The sequence below is a fragment of the Sinocyclocheilus grahami genome, unplaced genomic scaffold (assembly GCF_001515645.1).
Source record: "Sinocyclocheilus grahami isolate Dianchi unplaced genomic scaffold, SAMN03320097.WGS_v1.1 scaffold1558.1, whole genome shotgun sequence".
NCBI lineage: Eukaryota > Metazoa > Chordata > Actinopteri > Cypriniformes > Cyprinidae > Sinocyclocheilus > Sinocyclocheilus grahami.
The window spans coordinates 1,782-9,265 of record NW_015506737.1 but is presented as its reverse complement, the minus strand read 5'-3'; the positions used below and the strand labels follow the sequence as shown (position 1 = coordinate 9,265).

The following is a 7,484-nucleotide window of genomic DNA, read 5'->3' as shown; positions in this document are numbered from 1 at the left end:
GTGATATGCGATACCTTGTTAAAAACTGCGATATTCGATATGCGATACGGTATTGCTTAAAGTGTGTAAAATCAATTTAAATTATATTTTAAAATATTTAAAAATGTAAATTATGTAACCAATTTGTTTCACATTCTTTCTTGGAAAATAAACTATGGTTTTTGTAGTAAAACCATAGTAGCTACATAATAAACCATGGTTTAACTATAGTTTTTGTAGTAAAACCATAGTAACTACATAGTAACTACAAAAGAACCATGGTTTTATTACAAAAAACATTTTTCCATCAACGGTTTTTGTAGTAAAACCATAGTATCTATAAAATTAACCATGGTTTTTGTAGTAAAACCATTGTAACTATGAAATTAACCATGGTTTTACTGCAGTAACCATGATTTATCTATGGTTTTTGTAGAAAACCATAGTAATTGCAAAATGAACCATGGTTTACCACAGCATTTGCAGTAGAACCATTACAAAATAACCCATGGTTTTTCTACAGTATTAACTACAGATTTAGTTATTTCTTACTCTTAAAAATTAGGGCTCAATAAAATAATCATAATTAATCTCATGATTTCTGAAAATTAAACAATAATCAAATTTAGCAAATGTGTTGTCAGTTATTACAACAAATAACATTATAAAACTCAGCTTTGACATGTTTTACCTATGAATGTAAACATGCAATAGGCATCCTTTTTCAGATAAGACCACCTCCTATGAAAATACAGCCGTAATATCAGATGCATGTTTTAAAATGAACAGTGAACGACTAACAAGCGGTTTGTGTGACACAACGTGAAACCAGACCTCATTTGCCCCAACCGAAAGCATATTAACAGTGTTCTGAATCCTTTGATTTAACGGGGACTTTAACTAAGGGACCAGCACCAGTTCAATCGAGAGGATGTGGTGCTGGTCCTTCAAGAGTCAATCTAAAACTGTCCATCTATAAAGCCCATGATTCTTATTAAGTGGGGGGTCATATCTCAGGATGTCATAGCAAAGTTTCTAAGAACCTGACACCTTGCACTTCTGGAGTCGCCAGAAGTAGGTTGCTGTTCTGGACAATGGTGGCGCTGGAGACTAAAAGGGTCCCTGATGGTTTCACACCTAATTCTTAATTCCTGATTTTTTTTGCAGTTAATATGCATCTTTTCTTCTTGGCCTGTTTTTGTCTGACCCTGCTGGAAAAAATTAGTGTTTTGCTGTCCAATGGTCACGCCTTAATTTTGGTGGGAGGAGTGAATGTACAGTGCTCTTTTCCACCTTTTACCAAGCTGTCATTCAAACAGTATACAAATTTAGGGAAAACAGCCTAAGCTGGATATAGGCTACAGCAGTCGACTTAATTAAAAGGCACAACAGGCAGCTCTCTTTTAACACAGACTTTTAAGAAGGGATGGATGTTTGCTTCAAGTGATAGGCCAGGTAAGTGAAATTATATTATCTTGCTGTACGTATGTCGTTTTCTTTACGTTTTCTGACTAAAAGCAACCAAAAAGCCATTTTAAAGTGGTTAAGCAAATAATAATCGGCAGGGACCCCAGACCAATACAATTAGTTCAATTCAAGTTTCAAATCGTGAAAAGCGCTATACAAATAAACTTTAATTAGTGTGCCTCTATTTTAAAACCCACGAGCCGCCACTGAATACATTCATATGTATTTTTTTCACACCATATTTTCTTATATCACCATTCATCTGTTATATTACAGTTCATTATAGGAAGGTTTTGACATCCAAACCTGAGTGACACAAACCTAAATACATGAACGTTAATTATTTTATTTAACATTGATGTGGTTTGGAATTGTAAAATGTACTTGGAAAAAAATATGATCAGAAAATGAACTTGCATAATAATTATGCATGCACAGTACATGCACTTTTGATTGTTTTCTAACACTAGTGGGTTAAGCTAGCAGTCTGTTCAAAGGAACAGGTGCTAAACTAAGTTTTCAGTATGTTTCAATTGTGTTGACAATTGGGATGACATACTGCTTTTCCCTAATCTTAATGAAAACACATTTTGTTTTGAGTGATGAAACAGGAACAGCAATTGTTTCAAGGCTCTCCGTTACCTCCATCACAAAATCACCAGCGCCACTGCACTCAAATGTTAGTCTGGAGCCTTTTTAAAGTGGTTAAGCAAATAATAATCGGCAGGGACCCCAGACCAATACAATTAGTTCAATTCAAGTTTCAAATCGTGAAAAGCGCTATACAAATAAACTTTAATTAGTGTGCCTCTATTTTAAAACCCACGAGCCGCCACTGAATACATTCATATGTATTTTTTTCACACCATATTTTCTTATATCACCATTCATCTGTTATATTACAGTTCATTATAGGAAGGTTTTGACATCCAAACCTGAGTGACACAAACCTAAATACATGAACGTTAATTATTTTATTTTAAGAAATTGTTTTTGTGTGTGTGTGTGTGTGTGTGTGTGTGTGTGTGTGTATATATGTGTCTATGCTGATGGCCGTGCAGCAGATTTGTAGCGGACCTCCTGTCGGACAACATCTCTAAGGCGCTATGAACCATATGACTAGTAAGTAAAAGCTCAAACTAGGGATGTGCGATATTGAAGAAAAATGTGATATGCGATACCTTGTTAAAAAGTTTCAAGGCTCTCCGTTACCGCCATCACAAAATCACCAGCGCCACTGCACTCACATGTTAGTCTGGAGCCCTGATTATGTTATTTTGTTTAGTAGTCTGTTCAGAATTGTGGGAGAATTGTGATCTAAAAATTATGATTATTAATTATCCAGAATCGTGGAGAAACATATGTCAACTTAGCATGTTTCCTAAATATCTGCACATATTATACATTTTACACATATTATGGTATTTTTATGCTTTAGTACAGTCAAACAATTGCATACAGCACCATACAGAAAATTGCATACAGGATAATACATTCTGTTGGTCATATAATGTATATTCTTTTTGCGTAGCTTCAGGTCCTGATCACCCTTTTAGGGTTATTTGTAATAACAGAAAGCTCAAACTAGGGATGTGCGATATTGAAGAAAAATGTGATATGCGATACCTTGTTAAAAACTGCGATATTCGATATGCGATACGGTATTGCTTAAAGTGTGTAAAATCAATTTAAATTATATTTTAAAATATTTAAAAATGTAAATTATGTAACCAATTTGTTTCACATTCTTTCTTGGAAAATAAAGAATCACTATAACTTCTGAAAGTGACCAGCAGTCTTTTAGCATTACTTAAAAAGTAATGTCACAAATCATAAAATGTAATTTAACATCAATGTTAGGGCTGGGTATCAATTCAGATATCCCGATTCGATTTCGCTTCGCAAGCTCTCGATTCAATTCGATTCTTGATTTTTTTTTATTACATTCATTGAATATAGTTTTAATACAAATGCTATTGATATTTCTAAAAAATTAAGTTTACAACAGTTTACAACATCAGTTTACAAATAGTGAATTAATAAAAAGAAATTAAGAACCACGTGCCTGTATTTTAAAGGTGTGGTTGATTGTAATTTCACTTTTTTAATGTTAGTTAGTGTGTAATGTTGCTGTTTGATCATAAACAATATCTGCAAAGTTAGGAATCTGAAAGTTCAATGCAAACGGAAATATCGTCTTTTAAAATTCTGGCAGTTTAATGCCTACAAAAACGACTGGTAAGGGACTACAACGAGTTACTTCCTGGGTCCGTTTCGTCAAGAACCCAGAATTTTACTACGCACGAATTAGACTCGCGCTAGAGGCGGTTTAGCCAATCACAACACACTGGGCCAGCTAATCAATCAGAGCCCATCGTGCATTTCTGAGGGAGGGGCTTCATAAAAGCAGGAAATGATCAGCGCATTCAGAGGAGAAGGGACAGAGTGGAATAAAGGTAAATTATGTGAAAAATAATGCTTTTTTTAACAAACGAAGCATTAACACATGTTAGACTGCACCCCATAAACACAATCAAGCCTAGAAAAAACCCAGTCAACCACCCCTTTAAACCTATTCTTTTTTTTTGTATAGGGTCCATTTTAAACAATAGTAGGGCCCTATAAAATGTTCTTAATTTTAATAATCTTAAAAGGCATAAAACATTAATTTAATTTATAATGAAAATTAAACCCTTTTTTTTTTTTTGGCAAACAAAGTGCTGCACAACAAAGGTTTACTGTTAAAATGAAAAATAAAACAGATGTGATTATTCCTTTAAAAATAAAGATGTATTAACCCTTTAAAAACCCTTGTGTCGGCGCCGACACAATTAACTATGCTGTATTCATGTTGTCATAACTCACCAACCGTTTGCACTATGAAAAAAAATCTAATTGCATCTGATAGTAGACAGCTTGCGCTTTATGACAATATATGGCTTAATACGGTAATTGCATGCTTTCCATCAGCGAATCACAGCGGCTTTCGGGGAGAGCGGGAAGGACGGATTTGAAGCGGGAGATACGGAGCGCAGCAGGTTAGAGAGTTTGAGAGTGCAAAATATAATAAAAAAACGGACAAAAACATGGCGAAGAAAGGTTTTACAAGAGAGGAGGCGATTGACTTGATTTTTGATGACACCTGGGAAGAGGCTGAGCATGACTCTTCAGACCCGGAGTCTGTGTATTCAGACATTGAGGAGGCGTATGCTACTGGCATTGATCCAGACGTAGATTGGTAAGTGAAGCTTATGTTTCTTTCTGATGAATCTATGAGAAATGTGAGTAAAATAGTCACAGACTCCGTGTTTCAGTTTGAAATACCACTGTTTCACACACTTATGTGGTATATGTGCGTTTATATGCACATGCGTATAAGTGCCTATGTGCATGAATGCGTTCATGTTTGCTCGTGTAACTTATGTGTGTGTGTACATGCATGCATGCATGCATTCATGTTTGTGCATATAACGTACATGCACATCTATGTTTGTGTGTGTGTGTGTGTGTGTGTGTGTGTGTATGTGTGTGCGTGCGTGTGTATATGTGTGTGTGTGTGTGTGTGTGTGTGTGTGCATATGTTTATTTGTATGTTTGTGTGTGTGAATGTGTGTACGTGCGCGCGCGCGTGTGTGTGTGTGTGTATGCAAATGCGTGTGTACATGCAGGCGTGTGTGTGTGTATGCAATCATGCGTGCATTTATGTGTATATCTGTATATTTGTGTATGTGTGTACGTGCATACATGTACGTGTGTGTTGGTGCTTGGTGTAAATGTCTTTGTGTAAAATGAAGCTGTTGGTCACTGCAATGTCCAGAAAGTGCTGGAAAATTGTCCCTCACTTTTGGCAGATCCATCACACCCATGTAGAGAAGCAGACCTATGTACTTATTTATTTCTTCAGGGTATACATCAGCCCATGTGAATTTCCTACCCCTCTCCAGATTACTCACCACATTCTTGTTTGAGTTTGCACCCAAGATGTATATGTATGTGTGTGTACATGTGTGCATGTGTATTTCTGCATGTTTTTGTATAGGTGTGTATGTGTGTACGTGCAGGTATTCTTGTGTGCATGTGTGTACATGCATGTGTTTGCATGCCTGTGTGTAAGCAACTGCAGACTTTACTTTTATTGTTATTTCATTGTTATTGTATTATTCTAGTTAAATTTTTTTAAATTTAGCTTTTGCTAATAAATTGCTTTATAATGAAAAGTATTTTTATGAATATATAGTGAGTTTGTAACACATGCTTCTATTTTTTTCCCCAGTGTGGCTTCTCCAGTTGCCTATGAAGAAGCAAATGGGCCATCCACATTCTTGTTTGAGTTTGCACCCAAGATGTATATGTAGTACATGTGTACATGCGTGCATGTATGTGTGCATGTGTATATCTGCATGTTTTTGTGTATGTGTGTACATGCTTGTGTGCATGTGTGTGTACTGTGCATGCATGTGTTTGCATGCCTGTGTGTAAGCAACTGCAGACTTTATTTTTATTGTTATTGTAATATTATTATAGTTAATTTCAAAGTAATCAAAGTAAATTTTGCTCTTACTAATAAATTGCTTTATAATGAAAAGTATTTTTATGAATATATAGTGAGTTTGTAACACATGCTTCTATTTTTTTCCCCAGTGTGGCTTCTCCAGTTACCTACGAAGAAGCAAATGGGCCAGCCACAATGAACACAACACCACCTCAGAGGGGCCGTGGTCGCAGCCATAGCTGTGGTCGTGGCCGTGGTCGCAGCCGTGGGCGCATTCATGGCCCTGAGGAATCGCGTAGCCTCTCACCAGTATCACATGATGGAAGATGGAACACAGAGGCAGATCCTATACAACAAAAAAAAAAAAAAGAAGACCCGACGTACTGTGGTTTGGTCCGATGTACTGTGACAAACATTGTTATATTTTTTCTTTTTTAACAGTTGCAGAAGTTGAAGCTGTTATAATTCTGTTAAGATTCTAAAGTAATTGAATCAGCCCGACGTAGTGTGGTAGCAGAGTTCTAAAGTAATTCTAAAGTAACTGATGCAGTGTGGTTACAGAATTATTTCATAACTATGGTGTTTTTGTGTTGATTTGCCCGACTACTGTGGCTAAGTAAACTGTTTTAAAAATATAACATAAAACCCAAACTATGCGTGCTAGTGAAGGAGGAGAAGAACCAATGACCTCTACCATGGAGATCCATTAGATTTCCTGAAAAAATTGGAAGAATATGCTGAGGTTTACTAATTTACAGATGGCGATGCATGTGTTTTTTTAAGAATGTGTCTGCCTGACACTTTGTCTGGAGCCTTAACTCAGAATGTAAAGGACAGAACTGCAAATAAGTCAGAGAGGAAACAGGCATTGCTTGAAGTCTTAGGTGTGATGTCAGTTAACTGGGATAAAATATATGAAATGCAAATGAGGAAAGGGGAGCATCCAGCTACATTTTCAGAACGACTACTGGAGACGTTTAAAACGTTCAGTGGCAATTCTGATATTACTCAGAATGATGTCAGTTTCAAGTCTGCCTTGATTAACAAATGTGACCCATTCACCCATTCTGCTGTGACAATGCTTGTGACACCTCAATCTGAGTATAATGACATTATTGCTAAGATGACACAATTTTACAATAATAATGCCAATACAAAGAAAATACATCCTGTGTCCGTAATAAGTGCTAAAAAGCCATATCAGAGCAGTGGTCGTAAGGTCTCTTTGGAAAGAGAAGACCATGTCAGTGAAGAAAGAGAGGAAAGACCTCCTTATAACCCTGATAATCTCCCAGTGTGCTATTTATGTTAGTGTGGTTTTTGCCCGACGTATTGTGGCACTGTTTTAATCTGATAAATATTATTTTGAGCCCGAGGAACTGTGGCTAGAAAAAGACTGTTTGAGAAAATACAACAAAAAAAAAAAAAAGAAGACCCGACGTACTGTGGTTTGGTCCGATGTACTGTGACAAACATTGTTATATTTTTTCTTTTTTAACAGTTGCAGAAGTTGAAGCTGTTATAATTCTGTTAAGATTCTAAAGTA

At 36.1% G+C, this 7,484-nt stretch overlaps 1 long non-coding RNA gene across 1 annotated transcript; it reads right to left on the bottom strand.

Annotated features, from left to right (window-relative positions):
- Positions 1 to 5,713: 5,713 nt before the first annotated feature.
- Positions 5,714 to 6,169, bottom strand: LOC107571179 (uncharacterized). The gene is made up of 2 exons (XR_001607144.1): positions 6,140 to 6,169; positions 5,714 to 5,767 (listed from the first exon to the last, which is right to left on the bottom strand). It is a non-coding gene; the product is annotated as an uncharacterized lncRNA (long non-coding RNA).
- Positions 6,170 to 7,484: the final 1,315 nt, after the last annotated feature.